Here is a 24,441-nt window from a genome sequence, read left to right as displayed (position 1 = left end):
CAAAATTCACTTATGACAGCATAACTCCAGAGATTGTCACAGCAGGGAGCTTCACAAATGAATTCTATGCCTGCTTGAGTAAATGTATAGAAATGGCAGACAGTACCTAGCAGATCTAAATGTAATGTGAAGTTCAAAAGCAAACCATCCTGGTGAGCATACATTAACTTTACAATAAAGTAAAATTAAACTCTGTAGAGTATACCGTATATCAAAAAACTGTCAAATTAAGGACAACATCAAAAAAATTTGACTAAAAAGTGTGAAAAATACTATTAAGAGCACTGTAGCAGCCCATGAACTTAGGGTAAGATTTGAAGCTAATGACAGCTACAATACTACTCATTCTTTAGGTATGCTAGGAAACTAAGAAATAACACCCCAAATTACTCTGTGTTTATTCAAAATGCTGCCAGCTACTCTGACTCGGTAGACATTGCAAACATACTAGCAAACAAATTTAGTGTAGACTTCACCCTGGAGGTGACTAGCCAATGGCACTTATCTTTAATGCTCTCAGACCCGCCCCCTTGTCATCACTTAAGTTCATGTACTGAAGGTGCTGTCCAAGTCTAAAAGCACTTTCTCCATGGGACCTGATAATATACCTGGCTGTTTAATATATAGCACTTAAACAAGCCTGGCAGAACTGCTCCTTAAATGATTTAACCCACTTTTAGCCACCGACTTCATCTTTGAGGTTTTATGCACAGCAGTAGTGATGCTATTACATGAAGATGGCCTCACCACCAACCATGGGAATTACAGGCCTATCAGCCTGACGAGTCTTATTTACAAAGCCGTGGAACATATTATAACTGTTTTGCAAACATATTATAACTGACCTGATAAAATATAACTTCAAAAATCTTAAAATCTAGACCTAGAGCAGTTTGTTTTTTATGAAGGATAAAACATGTCTAATGAATCTGCTTAACTTTTTCAAAAGCGTAACACAATCTGTTGACACTGGCTCTTGCTGTCCATATAGCATACCTTGATCTGGCCAAGGCCGTTGATACCATACCCCATACTAGCATAATTTGTAAGATTAATGCATTACAAATAGATCCCTATGTAGTAAGATGGATAACAAATTAGATGGAGGACAGAATCCACATGATGTAGCTAACAGGTATCTCATTAAAGAATATGAAGGTAACAAATAGTGATGTACAACTTTGTGATGTGATCCATTTTATTTGGCATTTTCTCTTCTGATCTACAGTCCATAAACCAAGAACTCTATCTGACCACATTTGTGGATGACTGTAAATTAGGTGTTATTTTCAAGTCAGCCTCAGACACCCAAGTCCTTGCAAAAATAACTTATACTTGTAATTACTTAGTGTACTAAAATGTGCTTAATTTACATGGTAAAAAGTCCAACATTGTCTCATTTTGTAAATGATCCCCACACTTAGTATGCTGTATAAATGGTTCCCCGAAATGAGAATGCTGTTAGAGACCTAGGAACTTGGGTTAAAAATTGCTTCTCCTTTGATCATCATGTTAACAGCTGTTGTCAAAAAGCCTTTCTACTTGGCAAAGATGATTGGCAAGTGAAAATCATTCATATTGAAAAAGGTTATTGTTTCCTTATGAATAATATTGATTACTGCAGTTACTGAATGCAGTGCCCCTTAGGGATGTACCTCACAAAACATATTAAACAACTGGTAAGTCTAAAGAGTTTTCAGACAAAAACACAAAGTTATCGATAATACTGGAAGCATCATTCCTTTACTCAATGTCTTTTGCACGCTAAAGGGGAGATCTATGCCTGGCCTTCACAGCCATTAGAGACCCAGTGGTCCAGGATCTTCTGTGTCTTCACAAATCCAACAGTCACACAAATAGCAGAATAAGGGGATCTACAGTTTCACCAGCACACAAATAAAATAAGGTTGAGAGACAGGTTCATTACACAGCACCTTCCACGCCTCTGGAGTAGACTTCCACCACAAATTTAACAGTGTGATACACAATCTTCTTTCAAATGGGAACAGGATGATTGATTGGATAGGGTCTATATTATATTCTCGAAAGGTGACAATGTCAAATTTGACATTGTCGACACGAGGATATCGAACGCTCAGAATCTCGAGAGTGTAAACGGAAATCTCCGTAAGGGGAGATTTCCATTTACTGCAATGTAGTGTGGTCTCAGAGTTGGTATGTTTAAGTAGCGGGGGGTGTGGGGGGTGCAAGGGGGTTTGCTCCCCCTGCTTAAAAGTACGTTAGGGTACTTTTTTCTTTTTTTGTTTTTGTCTTTTTATAAGGTCGATGTTTGAAGACATCGACCATATGGTGTTGACCATATGTTGTTCGATGTTTTCAACCATCGATCTTATAATATCGACCCATTGGATATATGTTCACAAATTCACCCTATGCTTGATTGGCCTAGTCTTCATCAACAAAGAAGGTTCAGTCTGAGGATTGCATAATGGCAAGGCAAAAATGTTTGTAAGACTCAGTTACCTTGTATCTCCTGTGACGCTATGATCCTATGAACGATTGTCATACAAAGAATTTGAACGGAGCAGAAGCCATGGGAATCCTTTATTCATGAAAGTTAATGAATATGTAGAAAAATTGTGACTTAAAAATATGATGGCATCAGCTGTTGTGTAAGAATTAGGTGTTGGAAAGGTAAGAATTAGGAGTCGGAAAAGCAAGTTATCTGTTGATGAGACATAAAGAAAAAAATAGTGTTCAAGTAAAGGAAATTGAAATAAATGAAAGAGTGTTTGGGGAGGTTACAGAGTAGACATTTTTTTATACGAGAGCAATATTAAATTTAAATGATAATATAGAGGAAATCACAGAAAATAGTTTCATAAAGAGAAACATTTTTTTCTGTGGGATTGAAGGCATAGGAATAATGTATGATAAAAGGTAAGTTATGGAAGAACCTTGTTGTTATCAAGCTTTTGCTGTATTCAAATGTAATAATATGTGAATACAAACAATGAATAAAAATGGTGAAGCTGAAATAGAATTGAAGGTAGAACTGTAGTCAACTGCTTTTGGACTGAAGAATACCATTAATGGCAAAGGGGGTAATGTTGCAAATCACAGCTTAAAACGATATGGCTTAATGAGATACATTGATCATGATCCACTGGATATTTGTACACAATGTAGCAATTTGGAGTATCTCATGCTATAATGTAAATATTGTATAAACATGCTGTATTTCTAAATTGCATACTATGGAATTACCATCTGATAATGTCATTGTATAATGTAACTACCGCTGTTCCTTTAAATTCAGTCAAGTAATGATATTTATGAGCTAAAGGAAAATCTCTTTCATGTTTGTTTATTAGGTTATTGTGAGGCCAGTTACATGATTTATTCTTGTATAAAAGGAATTCTTTTTTAAACCATGGTCGAATGACTAGAGTCCTACTCTGGTGGGCCATTTTCCTGTGCAGAAGAAGACCAGTCTTTGAGGGGACACTGGGGTGAATTTAAAAAAACCTACATGGACTTTTTGCCCATGTAGGCATAGTGGCATGGTGCTTACATGGAAGTAAGCAGTTGTGTGATACAGTAAACAGAGCTGAGGGGTGTGCATGAGCATTGAAACATGGAAGTGTCCGTGGCATGCAAATAACCTCATAAGCAGGTGAAATGCATGTAAATGAGGCAGGTAGAGTGATCCAACAAGCAGAAAGACATTTGTGCAGACCCCATGTTGGTGTCCATAATGTACACAGAAAAATTCCGTGTACAGGATGTAAAAATGGCACAAGGGGCTGTAAAAGTGCACTTACAGTGGCAGAAATAGCATAGAGGACACAGATATGTGAAAAATTAACCACTGTGTGTCCAAAACCATATGGAAAATAATGTAAAATTATTTTATTTTTTTTAATACCGTGGTTGTGTTTGTGCAGTGCATTGCAGTGCCCAAACATGCCATTATGGAAAAAAAAAAAGATTTAAAAAAAACTAAATTTGTGAGTATGTAATAGTAATGCATTTTAGGACCCTGTATGGAGTAAGAACAATGTAGGACTGTTGTGGCTGCTAACGAGGCAGGGCCTGTAACCATGTAGTTTCCAGGTTCTGTGCACGTATCTGTATGCAAATGAGCTGGGGTTACTGACTAGCAGAAATGGGTATCTGTGTCCACAGATCCCATCCGTCTAGGCAAAGAACCATCTTGGTGTCCAGAGAAGAGGTAGCTCACATCAAAAGGGGGTGTATCTGCAAACTTTTAAGCTCATTGGAGCCAGTAGATCCTGTTTGCGAGATGCGCCACTCTGCTGAGTGGGGGGAGTATCCATTGACTGCTAAGCTTTGTTTATCTCCAGGGCAAGCATTTCAGTAGGTCTGGGCATGTTTGCTTGGCACACAGCCATGCTGAGTGTGACCTTCCATGGAGGCATGTCTGGTCACTGCTAAGCCTTGTTTATCTCTATCTACAAGAACTCACTGAACTCAATTCTGAAGAAGTTTTTATTAAAAAACGAAAGTGCTAAATCTATCACTGGTGTGGATCTGAGTTGTCTCTTCTTGGTGGTTTATCAGTTTTTGTGTGCTTTTCAGTGGTGCTAACTCACTGAGTTCTTCCAACCTCAACTCAGACCCACAGCCTACAGAGGGGAACCCATCCCAATAGAAACAAAGGTATGTATAGCCCTTAGGATACTAGCTACAGGTACTTTCCAAAGATCGACTGGGGACATGATGGGAGTCTCACAGACATTGGATGCCATGCTACCACATGCCAGTGAGCACATTTATGTTCTCCACACCACTGAGGAGAAGGCCAGCAGTATGCAACTCTTCAACAGTGTAACCCATTACCCTGAGGTACTGGGTGCCAAAGATTGCACTCATGTACACATCAAGGCACCACCCAATGAAGAGGGTAGAATCTACGTCAACCACAAGGCGTGTCACACTAACAACTGCCAGGTCATATGCAAAGCCCAGGGCATTATCATGAATGTGTGTGCTGGTAGTTATCATGACTCCCATATCTGGCACGCATCACAGCTTTATCAAATGTTTGCTTGGGGGGGCATCCCATATGGCCATTTACTTGGGGATGCTGGCTATGCTCTGGAAACATGTATAACAACACCCATCAGAAATGCACACAAACCCATCAAAGAATGCCATAATGAGGCACACACACAAACCAGGAACATCATAGAGCATGTGTTTGAGCTGTTGAAGTCATGGTTCCGGTGTCTGGACATATCTGGTGGAGTCTTGCAGTACTCTCCAGCCACATGTGCACAGATGTTCACAGCATGTGCCATGCTACACAACATGATCCTGCAGAAACAGCTGCAGCAGAATCAGCAGAGGGAAGGAATACACAGCCCCCTCACAGTGCCTAGGTCACCACAGCTGCACACAGAGGGGGACTGAGAGAAGGAACCCCCTGAGGCTGTCCCTGTACGCAGACATAGGTGTGCCTAATATTCCCTGGTCTTGGCCAAGAGACAAAGCATAGCACATGTACTGACAAACTAGGGCCCTAGGGACTGACACCTTACTCTGACTCGCATACATATATATTAGTAAAAATGATGCCAACCAGCCCACACAATCTGTCCCTCACCATGTATTGGCTGTGGACTGTGTGCATCAGACAGAGTCAGCCCTAAACTACAGGTCTGTCAACTGCTGCATTTGCAAGGTAAGTTACTCTCCTGTACACCACTTAGAAGGGGTACTACAATATGGTAGCGTATGCCGCATGTATGCAAGAGAATATAGTGGGTAATATATAGTGTGCTACTGGGCTACTTGCAGAGATCTATAGTGGGGTACTGGGCTACTTGTACAGATCTAACAGCCACTTGGGACAATGAGTACTCTGTTCACTAATATGTGCCCCATAATATCCACTAGGCCACATGACAGGAAACTCCACAACATTATGTCAGGGTAATGCCAAACAGAGGGGTCACAGGACAGTTGCACCACTGTCTATGCCTGCAGAGCAAAGGCTGGTCATCCCCCATCCCAAACACATCAGTGTTCCCATACAACAGCTGTAACAGTTAAGTTTGTAAAGATATATCAGCAGACCAGTCAATTCCTCTATCTTGTTGATAGTTTGAGGAATGAAACCTCTCTGTCTGGTGGGTGGTGTGGCTCACTGGGCCAGTGACAGTAGCATGTGTGATGGTGTGGATAGTTTGAATCTGGCAGCATCCAATATCTTTTGCATGTGGGGTACTCATATGGTGGTAGTCCCACAAACTGTCATAACCCATGAATCTGTTACTGCAAAAAAGCTGGACAAAGTCAGAGTGAATGCGGGCACAAAGGGACATACCTACAGAGATACATTATATATGCTCTGAGTAACCTAGCAGGTGGCTAGTATAACAGCAGGCTGCAAAAGGTCAGATTAGCTGCAGGATGAAAAGGCCATCACTTAAATGTGTCAGTAGGTACAACAAGTAAGTGACCACTGTTACATACGTACATACATACATACATACATACACACACACACACACGCGCACACACACACACACATACATACATACACACATACATGCATGCATACATATATACACACATACATATATATATATATATATATATATATATATATACACACACACACATACATACACACACACACACACATATATATATATATATATATATATATACACACACACACACACACACACACACACACACACACACACACACACACACACACACACACACACACACGTGCACACACACATACATACATAAATACATACATACACACATACATGCATACAAATGTTTCAAGCACGAGCATTAATGCCCGCCAATATACCAAAACACTTGTTCCCATAATAAATGTCAGGCTGCTCTTAAAAATATCTAAACTAGTACTTGCTTTAATGTAATTTAGTAGTCTGTCCCATGCATCAGCGACTGTGTCAGAGAACCAATTAGTACACTTCTCATTCCTATAGAATCTCCTACATAGGTTGTCTGATGGTTCTCTAGGACTTTTTGATAACCCCAAACATTCCCAGGGGTAGTTGTCACTAAATGCCCTATATACCTGAAAACAATCTCCTCTTAGATATCTGTAAGATACTCTGTACAAGTTCAGATATTTTATTCTTTCATAATAACTTACATTTTCACATCCATGGATAGCTTTGGTATATTTCTGCTGTACTCTTTTCAGTTTACTCATGATTGTTTTCTTATAAGGTTTCCATATTGTTATTCCATACTCAAGTTTGGGTCTAATGTAACTAACAAACAATGACTTCATTATTTTTTTTAATGTACACACACAACAACATTTAAGGAGATATCCCTATTATACATATTTATATAAATATGGGTGGAGATGTACAAATGTCCCCACATACCCAAAATGCTGGGATTATCTGCACTTCCACATCACTACAGTTGTCCGATGGTACCATATCAAGGCTTTAACAGTACATAATCTACTCACCCACAGACCCCTGTGCCTGCGGACAGTCACCCCGTAGACAGACACGGGTATACAGGAGGTTTAATGTATAATGGGTACAACGCATGTCTTGCACAGGCCAGATTGGCCCTGTCAACATGTCCGCCTATCAAACTGCAAACACCCACATATGGCCAGAGAGGTAATTGCACACACATAGCAGGGATGTTACTAGGTATCCCACCCCTAGGACACTAGATACAATAATAGTACCAAACAGTATCACTCTGCAGGCTACACTTGCTGTCTAACACAAGGCCACTTTGTGTACTCCACAAGTACTGTGCCTGCATCAATATATGCAACAGACATAACCTGTGGTACATGCGATAAGTACTGTGAGCTATTGTGTGTAAAACTAGATACATAGGATTTCTAATCTCACATCATTCAACTCTATATGTGTGTGTATCAATATATCCCCTCACAGCAGCATGGACACGCCCATATGGGCTATCTCCGTAAAATGGTATGCACTTTATGGCCCTGTGACTGGCTATTGGCCAATAAAGTCCCACTTCTACAAGGCCTGCTGATGTCATCCACCTTAAGAGCACTGGTTGACAATCTAATAACCAATAAACTTGGTGGTGCATGAGATAACTACTGCAAACTGTATTATGTAACAGTAGAAAGGTAGAAGTTGTATTCTCGCATCATCCAATTTGTATGTTTGTGCGTGTGTGTGTGTGTGTGTGTGTGTGTGTGTGTGTGTGTGTGTGTGTGTGTGTGTGTGCATATATCCCTTTGTGGCACTACAGACATGCCCATCTGGCTTATCTCTGTGCAATGGTATGCACTTTATGGCCCTGTGACCATACCTCTCAACCTCATAGCATAAAAAATCTGGACAAATCCAAAAATAATGGAGGTACAAGGCACTGAAAAAAGGAAACATTTTTAAATATTGCTCGTATAAACTTAGAAAGTTGCTAGAATAAAAGGACTTGTGTTACTATACATTTTCTGAAAAACATGAAGTCTGAAACCCAAATGTCTTTCATTATTTAGTGAATTCAGTCCTCACTCATTTGCCAAAAAAATCCAGAAAACCAGAAATTCCTCAAGCCACCTGCATACAATATGCCGATGACTCTACTTTAATATCTTCAGCCAAGTCCATAACCTCACTCCAGAACCTCACCCAGAAAGTATTTAACACTGTTGAAAATTGGTTCATGCAACACTGCCTCCTTCTGAACCCTCCAAACAACAAAATTATTGCTGATTGCTCCTACTCAAAAGTCATCACAACTTCACTTCACAGTAACCTCTAACAATGGAACTAACATATCCCCTGACACTACAATTCGTCTCCTGGGAATAACAATTGACAACAACCTTAGCTATGTTGACCATATTAATACTAATATAGTCTGTCAACAAAAAACTAGGCACCCTTTATAGAATCAAATCCTTCCTTATCCCTATAGCCAGACCCACTGTTGCCCAGACCCACCTGATCTCTACCCTGTTCTATGCTTCTGCAATATATACCAATCTATTTAAAAACAACCTTACTAAACTTTCAACCAGTTACAATAACATAGCCCGATTTGCCACTGGCACCCCTTTTAAAACTCACCACTGTCACATCCTCAAACAACTGGGATGGTTAGAACGGAAGAACCAACTACTTTGTCAACAACTTCTTATCACCCAAAATATCCTTTACCACCCTAATAATACCCCAATCCTCACTAATCTGATTACCCCCTATAAAAATCTTGCAACACTACGCTCAGCTAATAAGCTTCTAGTTTCCACTAACAAATCCAACAACAAAGCTGGGGACTCACTTTTCACCAACACAGTGGGAAAAACCTGGAGCCAGCTTCCTAGTGAACTTTCTACCCTTGCTTCCACACTGCTTTTTAAAAAACATTTTAAAGAATATCTTAAAACTCACTGGCTTTGTCCCTGCTCTAACCCTGACTGATATCTCATTTCCCCTTCTTGTTCTCCCAATACTTCTCTACTCCACTGTTCTATGTTGCCTGCCTGTACTAAAGTTTTCTTCCTAGTACTAAAAAAAAAATTGGGAATCTCCATATATGTTTTATCTCTCAAATGTTGTTTGTTTGATCTTGGCTTAAACCTGCTAAAGAACTCTGTACAAGTTTATCTTACCTACAATTTAAACAATGTACTGTAACTCATTTTACTATTGTTATATATTGTATGCTTTGCCACTGCTGAAGGTTGGAGCTTTTCTCCCCAGGCCTCTAATGAAAATGGACATATATCCAGTTAGACTAGCCCAGTCAACAAATGTAAACTAAATTAAAAAAAAATTATGAGGAACAGACCAAAGATATGTAGCAAAAATCTGCACATTCTGTGAAAATCTGGACAGTTGAGAGACATGCCTGTGACTGGCTGCTGGCCTCTAAAGTCTCTCCTCCACAAGGCCTGCTGATGTCATCCACCTTAAGAGCACAGGTTTCCAGTCTAACCGCAGATAAACACAAGGCACATGTGATAAGTACTGCAAGCTATAGTGTGTACTACTAGATAGGCAGCGTTTCTAATCTCACATCATCCAACATGTGTTTGTGCGTGTCTGTGTGTATGAATATATCCCCATGCGGCACTGCAGACCAGCCTGTATGGGGTATCTCTGTGCCATGGTTATACATTGTATGCCCTGTGACTAGCTGCTAGCCTCAGCATGGGCCTCCTGTACAAGGCCTGCTGATGTCATCCACCTTGAGTGCTGGTTGACAATATAATAACCAATAAACTCTGTGGCACATGTGATAAGTACTGCTAGCTGTAGTGTGTAACAGTAGATAGGTAGGGGTTCTATTCTCACATCATCCAACTTCTGTATGTGTGTGTGTCCTTATGTACATATATCCCCTTGCAGAACTACAGACATGCCCATCTGGCTTATCTCTGTGCAATGGTATGCACTTTATGGCCCTGTGACCATACCTCTCAACCTCATAGCATAAAAAATCTGGACAAATCCAAAAATAATGGAGGTACAAGGCACTGAAAAAAGGGAACATTTTTAAATATTGCTCGTATAAACTTAGAAAGTTGCTAGAATAAAAGGACTTGTGTTACTATACATTTTCTGAAAAATATGAAGTCAGAAACCCAAATGTCTTTCATTATGTAGTGAATTCAGTCCTCACTCATTTGCCAAAAAAATCCATAAAACCATAAATTCCTCAAGCCATCTGCATACAATATGCCGATGACTCTACTTTAATATCTTCAGCCAAGTCCATAACCTCACTCCAGACCCTCACCCAGAAAGTATTTAATACTGTTGAAAATTGGTTCATGCAACACTGCCTCCTTCTGAACCCTCCAAACAACAAAATTATTGCTGATTGCTCCTACTCAAAAGTCATCACAACTTCACTTCACAGTAACCTCTAACAATGGAGCTAACATATCCCCTGACACTACAACTCGTCTCCTGGGAATAACAATTGACAACAACCTTAGCTATGTTGACCATATTAATACTACTATAAAGTCTGTCAACAAAAAACTAGGCACCCTTTATAGAATCAAATCCTTCCTTACCCCTATAGCCAGAACCACTGTTGCCCAGAACCACTTGATCTCTACCCTGTTCTATGCTTATGCAATATATACCAATCTATTTAAAAACAACCTTACTAAACTTTCAACCAGTTACAATAACATGGCCCGATTTGCCATTGGCACCCCTTTTAGAACTCACCACTGTCACATCCTCAAACAACTGGGATGGTTAGAACTGAAGAACCAGCTACTTTGTCAACAACTTCTTATCACCCAAAATATCCTTTACCACCCTAATAATACCCCAATCCTCACTAATCTGATTACCCCCTATAAAAATCTTGCAACACTACGCTCAGCTAATAAGCTTCTAGTTTCCACTAACAAATACAACAACAAAGCTGGGGACTCACTTTTCACCAACACAGTGGGAAAAACCTGGAGCCAGCTTCCTAGTGAAGTTTCTACCCTTGCTTCCACACTGCTTTTTAAAATACATTTTAAAGAATATCTTAAAATTCACTGGCTTTGTCCCTGCTCTAACCCTGACTGATATCTCATTTCCCCTTCTTGTTCTCCCAGTACTTCTCTACTCCACTGTTCTATGTTGCCTGCCTGTAATAAAGTTTTCTTCTTGTACTAAAAAAAAAATTGGGACTCTCCATATATTTTTTATCTCTCAAATGTTGTTTGTTTGATCTTGGCTTAAACCTACTAAAGAACTCTGTACAAGTTTATCTTACCTACAATTTAAACAATGTACTGTAACTCATTTTACTATTGTTATATATTGTATGCTTTGCCACTGCTGAAGCTTGGAGCTTTTCTCCCTGGGCCTCTACTGAAAATGGACATATATCCAGTTAGACTAGCCCAGTCAACAAATGTAAACTAAATTAAAAAAAAATTATGAGGAACAGACCAAAGATATGAGGCAAAAATCTGCACATTCTGTGAAAATCTGGACAGTTGAGAGACATGCCTGTGACTGGCTGCTGGCCTCTAAAGTCTCTCCTCCACAAGGCCTGCTGATGTCATCCACCTTAAGAGCACAGGCTTCCAATCTAACCACAGATAAACACATGGCACATGTGATAAGTACTGCAAGCTATAGTGTGTACTACTAGATAGGCAGCGGTTCTAATCTCACATCATCCAACATGTGTTTGTGCGTGTCTGTGTGTATAAATATATCCCCATGCGGCACTGCAGACCAGCCTGTATGGGGTATCTCTGTGCCATGGTTATACATTGTATGCCCTGTGACTAGCTGCTAGCCTCAGCATGGGCCTCCTGTACAAGGCCTGCTGATGTCATCCACCTTGAGTGTTGACTGACAATATAATAACCTATAAACTCTGAGGCACATGTGATAAGTACTGCTAGCTGTAGTGTGTAACAGTAGATAGGTAGGGGTTCTATTCTCACATCATCCAACTTCTGTATGTGTGTGTGTGTCCTTATGTACATATATCCCCTTGCAGAACTACAGACATGCCCATCTGGCTTATCTCTGTGCAATGGTTTGCACTTTATGGCCCTGTGACCATACCTCTCAACCTCATGGCATAAAAAATCTGGACAAATCCAAAAATAATGGAGGTACAAGGCACTGAAAAAAGGGAACATTTTTAAATATTGCTCGTATAAACTTAGAAAGTTGCTAGAATAAAAGGACTTGTGTTACTATACATTTTCTGAAAAATATGAAGTCTGAAACCCAAATGTCTTTCATTATTTACTGAATTCAGTCCTCACTCATTTGCCAAAAAAATCCAGAAAACCATAAATTCCTCAAGCCACCTGCATACAATATGCCGATGACTCTATTTTAATATCTTCAGCCAAGTCCATAACCTCACTCCAGACCCTCACCCAGAAAGTATTTAACACTGTTGAAAATTGGTTCATGCAACACTGCCTCCTTCTGAACCCTCTAAACAACAAAATTATTGCTGTTTGCTCCTACTCAAAAGTCATCACAACTTCACTTCACAGTAACCTCTAACAATGGAGCTAACATATCCCCTGACACTGCAACTCGTCTCCTGGGAATAACAATTGACAACAACCTTAGCTATGTTGACCATATTAATACTACTATAAAGTCTGTCAACAAAAAACTAGGCACCCTTTATAGAATCAGATCCTTCCTTACCCCTATAGCCAGAACCACTATTGCCCAGACCCACCTGATCTCTACCCTGTTCTATGCTTCTGCAGTATATACCAATCTATTTAAAAACAACCTTACTAAACTTTCAACCAGTTACAATAACATAGCCCGATTTGCCACTGGCACCCCTTTTAGAACTCACCACTGTCACATCCTCAAACAACTGGGATGGTTAGAACGGAAGAACCAACTACTTTGTCAACAACTTCTTATCACCCAAAATATCCTTTACCACCCTAATAATACCCCAATCCTCACTAATCTGATTACCCCCTATAAAAATCGTGCAACACTACACTCAGCTAATAAGCTTCTAGTTTCCACTAACAAATCCAACAACAAAGCTGGGGACTCACTCTTCACTAACACAGTGGGAAATAAACTGGAGCCAGCTTCCTAGTGAACTTTCTACCCTTGCTTCCACACTGCTTTTTAAAAAACATTTTAAAGAATATCTTAAAACTCACTGGCTTTGTCCCTGCTCTAACCCTGACTGATATCTCATTTCCCCTTCTTGTTCTCCCAATACTTCTCTACTCCAATGTTCTATGTTGCCTGCCTGTAATAAAGTTTTCTTCCTAGTACTAAAAAAAAATTGGGAATCTCCATATATTTTTTATCTCTCAAATGTTGTTTGTTTGATCTTGGCTTAAACCTACTAAAGAACTCTGTGCAAGTTTATCTTACCTACAATTTAAACAATGTACTGTAACTCATTTTACTAGTGTTATATATTGTATGCTTTGCCACTGCCGAAGCTTGGAGCTTTTCTCCCCGGGCCTCTACTGAAAATGGACATATATCCAGTTAGACTAGCCCAGTCAACAAATGTAAACTAAATTAAAAAAAAAATTATGAGGAACAGACCAAAGATATGAGGCAAAAATCTGGACATTCTGTGAAAATCTGGACAGTTAAGAGACATGCCTGTGACTGGCTGCTGGCCTCTAAAGTCTCTCCTCCACAAGGCCTGCTGATGTCATCCACCTTAAGAGCACAGGCTTCCAATCAAACCGCAGATAAACACATGGCACATGTGATAAGTACTGCAAGCTATAGTGTGTACTACTAGATAGGCAGCGGTTCTAATCTCACATCATCCAACATGTGTTTGTGCGTGTCTGTGTGTATAAATATATCCCCATGCGGCACTGCAGACCAGACTGTATGGGGTATCTCTGTGCTATGGTTATATATTGTATGCCCTGTGACTAGCTGCTAGCCTCAGCATGGGCCTCCTGTACAAGGCCTGCTGATGTCATCCACCTTGAGTGCTGGCTGACAATATAATAACCAATAAACTCTGTGACACATGTGATAAGTACTGCTAGCTATAGTGTGTAACAGTAGATATGTAGGGGTTCTATTCTCACATCATCCAACTTCTGTATGTGTGTGTATCCTTATGTACATATATCCCCTTGCAGAACTACAGACATGCCCATCTGGCTTATCTCTGTGCAATGGTATGCACTTTATGGCCCTGTGACCATACCTCTCAACATCATAGCATAAAAAGTCTGGACAAATCCAAAAATAATGGAGGTACAAGGCACAGAAAAAAAAGAACATTTTTAAATATTGCTCGTATAAACTTAGAAAGTTGCTAGAATAAAAGGACTTGTGTTACTATACATTTTCTGAAAAATATGAAGTCTAAATCCCAAATGTCTTTCATTATGTAGTGAATTCAGTCCTCACTCATTTGCCAAAAAAATCCAGACAACCATATATTCCTCAAGCCACCTGCATACAATATGCCGATGACTCTACTTTAATATCTTCAGCCAAGTCCATAACCTCACTCCAGACCCTCACCCAGAAAGTATTTAACACTGTTGAAAATTGGTTCATGCAACACTGCCTCCTTCTGAACCCTCCAAACAACAAAATTATTGCTGTTTGCTCCTTCTCAAAAGTCATCACAACTTCACTTCACAGTAACCTCTAACAATGGAGCTAACATATCCCCTGACACTACAACTCGTCTCCTGGGAATAACAATTGACAACAACCTTAGCTATGTTGACCATATTAATACTACTATAAAGTCTGTCAACAAAAAACTAGGCACCCTTTATAGAATCAAATCCTTCCTTACCCCTATAGCCAGAACCACTGTTGCCCAGACCCACCTGATCTCTACCCTGTTCTATGCTTCTGCAATATATACCAATCTATTTAAAAACAACCTTACTAAACTTTCAACCAGTTACAATAACATAGCCCGATTTGCCACTGGCACCCCTTTTAGAACTCACCACTGTCACATCCTCAAACAACTGGGATGGTTAGAACGGAAGAACCAAGTACTTTGTCAACAACTTCTTATCACCCAAAATATCCTTTACCACCCTAATAATACCCCAATCCTCACTAATCTGATTACCCCCTATAAAAATCTTGCAACACTACGCTCAGCTAATAAGCTTCTAGTTTCTACTAACAAATCCAACAACAAAGCTGGGGACTCACTTTTCACCAACACAGTGGGAAAAACCTGGAGCCAGCTACCTAGTGAAGTTTCTACCCTTGCATCCACACTGCTTTTTAAAAAACATTTTAAAGAATATCTTAAAACTCACTGGCTTTGTCCCTGCTCTAACCCTGACTGATATCTCATTTCCCCTTCTTGTTCTCCCAATACTTCTCTACTCCACTGTTCTATGTTGCCTGCCTGTAATAAAGTTTTCTTCCTAGTACTAAAAAAAAAATTGGGAATCTCCATATATTTTTTATCTCTCAAATGTTGTTTGTTTGATCTTGGCTTAAACCTACTAAAGAACTCTGTACAAGTTTATCTTACCTACAATTTAAACAATGTACTGTAACTCATTTTACTATTGTTATATATTGTATGCTTTGCCACTGCCGAATCTTGGAGCTTTTCTGCCTGGGCTTGTACTGAAAATGGACATATATCCAGTTAGACTAGCCCAGTCAACAAATGTAAACTAAATTAAAAAAAAAAATTATGAGGAACAGACCAAAGATATGAGGCAAAAATCTGGACATTCTGTGAAAATCTGGACAGTTGAGAGACATACCTGTGACTGGCTGCTGGCCTCTAAAGTCTCCTCCACAAGGCCTGCTGATGTCATCCACCTTAAGAGCACAGGCTTCCAATCTAACCGCAGATAAACACATGGCACAAGCTATAGTGTGTACTACTAGATATGCAGCGGTTCTAATCTCACATCATCTAACATGTGTTTGTGCGTGTCTGTGTGTATAAATATATCCCCATGCGGCACTGCAGACCAGACTGTATGGGGTATCTCTGTGCCATGGTTATACATTGTATGCCCTGTGACTAGCTGTTAGCCTCAGCATGGACCTCCTGTACAAGGCCTGCTGATGTCATCCACCTTGAGTGCTGGCTGACAATATAATAACCAATAAACTCTGTGGCACATGTGATAAGTACTGCTAGCTATAGTGTGTAACAGTAGATAGGTAGGTGTTCTATTCTCACATCATCCAACTTCTGTATGTGTGTGTGTCCTTATGTACATATATCCCCTTGCAGAACTACAGACATGCCCATCTGGCTTATCTCTGTGCAATGGTATGCACTTTATGGCCCTGTGACCATACCTCTCAACCTCATAGCATAAAATGTCTGGACAAATCCAAAAATAATGGAGGTACAAGGCACAGAAAAAAGGGAGCATTTTTAAATATTGCTCGTATAAACTTAGAAAGTTGCTAGAATAAAAGGACTTGTGTTACTATACATTTTCTGAAAAATATGAAGTCTGAATCCCAAATGTCTTTCATTATTTAGTGAATTCAGTCCTCACTCATTTGCCAAAAAAATCCAGAAAACCATAAATTCCTCAAGCCACCTGCATACAATATGCCGATGAATTTACTTTAATATCTTCAGCCAAGTCCATAACCTCACTCCAGACCCTCACCCAGAAAGTATTTAACACTGTTGAAAATTGGTTCATGCAACACTGCCTCCTTCTGAACCCTCCAAACAACAAAATTATTGCTGTTTGCTCCTTCTCAAAAGTCATCATAACTTCACTTCACAGTAACCTCTAACAATGGAGCTAACATATCCCCTGACACTACAACTCGTCTCCTGGGAATAACAATTGACAACAACCTTAGCTATGTTGACCATATTAATACTACTATAAAGTCTGTCAACAAAAAACTAGGCACCCTTTATAGAATCAAATCCTTCCTTACCCATATAGCCAGAGCCACTGTTGCCCAGACCCACCTGATCTCTACCCTGTTCTATGCTTCTGCAATATATACCAATCTATTTAAAACAACCTTACTAAACTTTCAACCAGTTACAATAACATAGCCCGATTTGCCGCTGGCACCCCTTTTAGAACTCACCACTGTCACATCCTCAAACAACTGGGATGGTTAGAACGGAAGAACCAACTACTTTGTCAACAACTTCTTATCACCCAAAATATCCTTTACCACCCTAATAATATCCCAATACTCACTAATCTGATTACCCCTATAAAATCTTGCAACACTACGCTCAGCTAATAAGCTTCTAGTTTCCACTAACAAATCCAACAACAAAGCTGGGGGCTCACTTTTCACCAACACAGTGGGATAAACCTGGAGCCAGCTTCCTACTGAACTTTCTACCCTTGCTTCCACACTGCTTTTTAAAAAACATTTTAAAGAATATCTTAAAACTCACTGGCTTTGTCCCTGCTCTAACTCTGACTGATATCTCATTTCCCCTTCTTGTTCTCCCAATACTTCTCTACTCCACTGTTCTATGTTGCCTGCCTGTAATAAAGTTTTCTTCCTAGTACTAAAAAAAAAAAAATTGGGAATCTCCATATATTTTTTATCTCTCAAATGGTGTTTGTTTGATCTTGGCTTAAACCTACTAAAGAACTCTGCACAAGTTTATCTTACCTACAATTTAAACAATGTACTGTAACTCATTTTACTATTGTTATATATTGTATGCTTTGCCACTGCCGAATCTTGGAGCTTTTCTGCCTGGGCATGTACTGAAAATGGACATATATCCAGTTAGACTAGCCCAGTCAACAAATGTAAACTAAATTAAAAAAAAAAAAAAAATTATGAGGAACAGACCAAAGATATGAGGCAAAAATCTGGACATTCTGTGAAAATCTGGACAGTTGAGAGACATACCTGTGACTGGCTGCTGGCCTCTAAAGTCTCCTCCACAAGGCCTGCTGATGTCATCCACCATAAGAGCACAGGCTTCCAATCTAACCGCAGATAAACACATGGCACATGTGATAAGTACTGCAAGCTATAGTGTGTACTACTAGATAGGCAGCGGTTCTAATCTCACATCATCCAACATGTGTTTGTGCGTGTCTGTGTGTATAAATATATCCCCATGCGGCACTGCAGACCAGACTGTATGGGGTATCTCTGTGCCATGGTTATACATTGTATGCCCTGTGACTAGCTGCTAGCCTCAGCATGGACCTCCTGTACAAGGCCTGCTGATGTCATCCACCTTGAGTGCTGGCTGACAATATAATAACCAATAAACTCTGTGGCACATGTGATAAGTACTGCTAGCTATAGTGTGTAACAGTAGATAGGTAGGTGTTCTATTCTCACATCATCCAACTTCTGTATGTGTGTGTGTCCTTATGTACATATATCCCCTTGCAGAACTACAGACATGCCCATCTGGCTTATCTCTGTGCAATGGTATGCACTTTATGGCCCTGTGACCATACCTCTCAACCTCATAGCATAAAATGTCTGGACAAATCCAAAAATAATGGAGGTACAAGGCACAGAAAAAAGGGAGCATTTTTAAATATTGCTCGTATAAACTTAGAAAGTTGCTAGAATAAAAGGACTTGTGTTACTATACATTTTCTGAAAAATATGAAGTCTGAATCCCAAATGTCTTTCATTATTTAGTGAATTCAGTCCTCACTCATTTGCCAAAAAAATCCAGAAAACCATAAATTCCTCAAGCCACCTGCATACAATATGCCGATGACTTTACTTTAATATCTTCAGCCAAGTCCATAACCTCACTCCAGACCCTCACCCAGAAAGTATTTAACACTGTTGAAAATTGGTTCATGCAACACTGCCTCCTTCTGAACCCTCCAAACAACAAAATTATTGCTGTTTGCTCCTTCTCAAAAGTCATCATAACTTCACTTCACAGTAACCTCTAACAATGGAGCTAACATATCCCCTGACACTACAACTCGTCTCCTGGGAATAACAATTGACAACAACCTTAGCTATGTTGACCATATTAATACTACTATAAAGTCTGTCAACAAAAAACTAGGCACCCTTTATAGAATCAAATCCTTCCTTACCCATATAGCCAGAGCCACTGTTGCCCAGACCCACCTGATCTCTACCCTGTTCTATGCTTCTGCAATATATACCAATCTATTTAAAAACAACCTTACTAAACTTTCAACCAGTTACAATAACATAGCCCGATTTGCCGCTGGCACCCCTTTTAGAACTCACCACTGTCACATCCTCAAACAACTGGGATGGTTAGAACGGAAGAACCAACTACTTTGTCAACAACTTCTTATCACCCAAAATATCCTTTACCACCCTAATAATATCCCAATACTCACTAATCTGATTACCCCCTATAAAAATCTTGCAACACTACGCTCAGCTAATAAGCTTCTAGTTTCCACTAACAAATCCAACAACAAAGCTGGGGGCTCACTTTTCACCAACACAGTGGGATAAACCTGGAGCCAGCTTCCTACTGAACTTTCTACCCTTGCTTCCACACTGCTTTTTAAAAAACATTTTAAAGAATATCTTAAAACTCACTGGCTTTGTCCCTGCTCTAACTCTGACTGATATCTCATTTCCCCTTCTTGTTCTCCCAATACTTCTCTACTCCACTGTTCTATGTTGCCTGCCTGTAATAAAGTTTTCTTCCTAGTACTAAAAAAAAAAAATTGGGAATCTCCATATATTTTTTATCTCTCAAATGTTGTTTGTTTGATCTTGGCTTAAACCTACTAAAGAACTCTGCACAAGTTTATCTTACCTACAATTTAAACAATGTACTGTAACTCATTTTACTATTGTTATATATTGTATGCTTTGCCACTGCCGAAGCTTGGAGCTTTTCTCCCCGGGCCTCTACTGAAAATGGACATATATCCAGTTAGACTAGCCCAGTCAACAAATGTAAACTAAATTAAAAAAAAAAATTATGAGGAACAGACCAAAGATATGAGGCAAAAATCTGGACATTCTGTGAAAATCTGGACAGTTGAGAGACATGCCTGTGACTGGCTGCTGGCCTCTAAAGTCTCTCCTCCACAAGGCCTGCTGATGTCATGCACCTTAAGAGTACAGGCTTCCAATCTAACCACAGATAAACACATGGCACATGTGATAAGTACTGCAAGCTATAGTGTGTACTACTAGATAGGCAGCGGTTCTAATCTCACATCATCCAACATGTGTTTGTACATGTCTGTGTGTATAAATATATCCCCATGCGGCAATGCAGACCAGCCTGTATGGGGTATCTCTGTGCCATGTTTATACATTGTATGCCCTGTGACTAGCTGCTAGCCTCAGCATGGGCCTCCTGTATAAGGCCTGCTGATGTCATCCACCTTGAGTGCTGGCTGACAGTATAATAACCAATAAACTCTTTGGCACATGTGATAAGTACTGCTAGCTGTAGTGTGTAACAGTAGATAGGTAGGGGTTCTATTCTCACATCATCCAACTTCTGTATGTGTGTGTGTGTCCTTATGTACATATATCCCCTTGCAGAACTACAGACATGCCCATCTGGCTTATCTCTGTGCAATGATATTGCATTTTAAGGCTATGTGATTAGCTGCTGGCCTGAACATTGGCCTCCTTTACAAGGCCAGCTAATGTCATTTACGTTAAGAGTGCTGGGTGAAACTCTGACATCAGATAAAGTTCATGACACCTGCTATAAATACTTTGTATGTATAAATATATCCCCTTGCAGCACTAGAGACATGTCCATCCACTGGCCTTAAACTGCCCTCATCTACATAAGCATAATTGATGTCCACCACCATCTACATTTGTATGTGCAGCACACCCAGGTGACATGTATCAAGGGTAGCAGACCTTGTCACAGGGTATGAAATCATGATGACATTGACTGTCCCCATTGTCCCTGACACACTGCTCTACACCTATGCACCTAGGGAGCCATGCATGCACACTGGCATACCTTGTTGATGTCATATCTCTGCTGTGATGCCTTACCATCTTGTGCTGCTGTATTTGCACCATGTGTCCATAGTTGAAGTGCTCAGACTCCTGGGAAACATACACAGGACCATGACACACCTGTCATTCTGTAACACCACTGCCAGTGTACCATCAGGCAACAAAGCTATAAAAAGTTTGATGTGTTGTCATGACACATGCCACCATACAATACCTGTTGTGGCCCACAGCAACTGCCATGGCATAAAACTACTGCACTACACAAGCACATGTAAAGTTATATATTCACCCTGTGTATCAGACACATTTGCAGTTTCCTGCATCGATGGCACGCATGGCAGGGATGTGGCACAGGTATCATCACATGTAAAGGGTGTAGTGTGGGGGTGCCAGAGGCCTAGGTTGTGACAGTTGACAGCTGAGTTTGAGTTTGAGGTGAGCTGAGTCTGGCTGAGTTTGGGCCTTTGTCCTAGTATTAATTATGAATTTGTCCTGATTTCTTACTGTTGGAGGTTGAAAGCTATGTTAGGCATAGCGGTCAACCAGACAGGGACAAATGTCCATGAAACAGGGACTTAGCCAGAGTACATTAGGGACATTCAGGGACATGTGAACAATGTTAGAACTATTTATGTGTGACAGTGACAGAATGAGAGGAGGTGAATTACAGTACATCATTTGATGTTACAGGACTGTACACCCTTACAACAGTCGGCCATTGTAGGAGGGATTGTCAGGGACAGAGCAGAGATGTGATTCAAAGCAGGGACAGTTGAGAGGCCTGCCTGTAGATGTTGGACAGCAGAGTATCATTGACATGTCAACATCATAGATCTAATACAAGCCTACTGTTGTAATTCATATTCCCCATACCTCCATCCTCCTATCTGCATCCCATTTTATGTGGAAATCTAGTACATACCTAGTAGAGTGATATATTCCTGTCTTTTGAAGCGTTCCTCTGCAAATGCTTTGCCCATACACTTTCTGTGTGAGTAAAACCACAAACAGGCATGTTCCCCATAAGCATCTGCTTGCCTACTGTAGATAATACTCATTAACAGGTAATTGACTCTGCACCAATCTGTGGCTTAGAATTGCTAATTGCATCCAAAACAGCTGAATTGCACTATCATTAGCCAATGACATGGCATTACAGTGCAATATATGAGGCCTTCATGTAGGCCTTGGCCCCTTTCTTAGCTTTTGAGATGGACATTACTGAGGTGTAGAGACTACAGCATCACAGAGGGTAAGTACAAATACTGACCACTGTCGAGATGTATGAAGTATTTCGACAGTTTTACCTCACATGTTTGGTCAGTGTCCCATGACAGTGTGGTCATCTGCCAGTTCACTGGTAGACATTGTGGGTTGAAGTCAGGAAGGGGAGCGAGACACGTGAGTGTCACATTTCATACCCATCAGAATATGCATGCTAATGCAGTAGCTGCTATTCTATCAACTTACTATCTTTGCAGGGGCAAACTGTGAATCATGTCCCTATGTCTGTGTTTTTTTCCCTCCCTTTATGTATGTTTGTGTCCTGATCCCTTGTTATAGAGGATTGGGAGGTATGGTCGGTCTATAGCACCTACCTTAACATACAGCAGTGTGTGCTCCTAGGACACATAGGGGAGGTGTGAACATTTTGGAAGCCAGCAAGCTCTATGTGTAACTGTGGCAGCAGTGGCAGCCCTGTTATGAAAACAGAGCTATGTGAGGTACCCTTTACAGTCCAAAAGAGGCATGTGCTTAAGCTACATCTGTTATGTAACAGTGCCAATAGCAGAGTAGTAGGTGACATATAGGTAGGCTGTACAGATATGTGCAGTGTGTCCCTACCTGCAGGCCATTGATTTGCAAAACTGAGTAGCAGATAATTCAGTAGCAGTAACCTATGAGGAATAAAATTACATGACTCTGTCATTAATTGCTGTCTGCACAACAATGTAATTGAAGAGCAACACACTGGATTCGAACCCAGGACTGTGTGTGGCAAAATGTACTGTATGCAAGGTATTTAACAGACTGAGGTACTGAGTTACTGCTGCAGTAGTGTATTTTACAGATATATGTGTAGAAATCCAGTTGTGATGCACATTGCCTGCATCTATCAGTATGTGCATGGCTTTCACAGGCAATTGTTCTGCAGGAAGGTCACAGCTGAAGATATGGACTGTGCCACTGATGCTTTAGCAGATGTGTTTAAAGATGTTGCATATGAAAGGGAACATTTACCTGCTATCACAGGCCTCATTTACTGCTATTATTATTTATGTGGCTGTCTACTTGAGTAGTTTTGCATCAGAGTCCCAGGTACACTCCCATGTTTCCCATCAGGGTCAATTACAGCCTATCACTGGCAATCAGTATGTTTTTTGAAAACATCTGTTTTAGTTAAGGTCTGTGTGACATAGTGTATTACTGCAATATGCTGTAGTTGACAGGGGCCTGGGTTTGAAGTGTGGCAGGGTGATTATTTTGTACATTTGCCTAACACTGGGAGAAACACATAAGTTCATTAAGGCATAGTAAAGCTAATTTACGTGGGTTTGTGGGATGCCTAACATAGCAGCGCAGTGCCCTATGCAAACCCGCTCTAAAAATTTGTAAAGAAAAGAAAAAGGGGGTGATAGAACAGTGGTGAAATAGGGGTAAACTGGGGAAAAACATAGTGAAAGGTAGGTAGGGATGTGCAGGACAGGTGTAGGAAAGAACCATAGCTTTCCATTTCTTGTGGAGCAACATCTGTGCATTTGCACTGATTTTCTGGATGAGTTTGGTCTCTCAAACCCCAGTGAGAGGGGTGAGGACAACATAAATGTGTTGTCATGCCAATTGGACCAAATTATATCCAATGGATATGTGTGTGAAATGGAGAGCTATATATGGGGTGATATTTTTTTTTTTTTTTGTGGGATAGGTGCCCATTTTTTTTTTTTTTTTTTTTTTTAATAAGGAGAGAGTGGAATGTTGGGGATGCATATAGGTACATGTGGGGAGGTACGTTGGGAAGGAGAGGATACAATTGCAGGCAGACAAGACAGCAGATAGGGGCAGTGTGTGA

Source organism: Protopterus annectens, chromosome 5.part0 (genome assembly GCF_019279795.1).
Source record: "Protopterus annectens isolate FY-2018-M chromosome 5.part0, PAN1.0, whole genome shotgun sequence".
NCBI classification, from domain to species: domain Eukaryota; kingdom Metazoa; phylum Chordata; order Ceratodontiformes; family Protopteridae; genus Protopterus; species Protopterus annectens.
The sequence above is the reverse complement of the archived record's forward strand: the minus strand, read 5'-3'. Positions refer to the sequence as shown.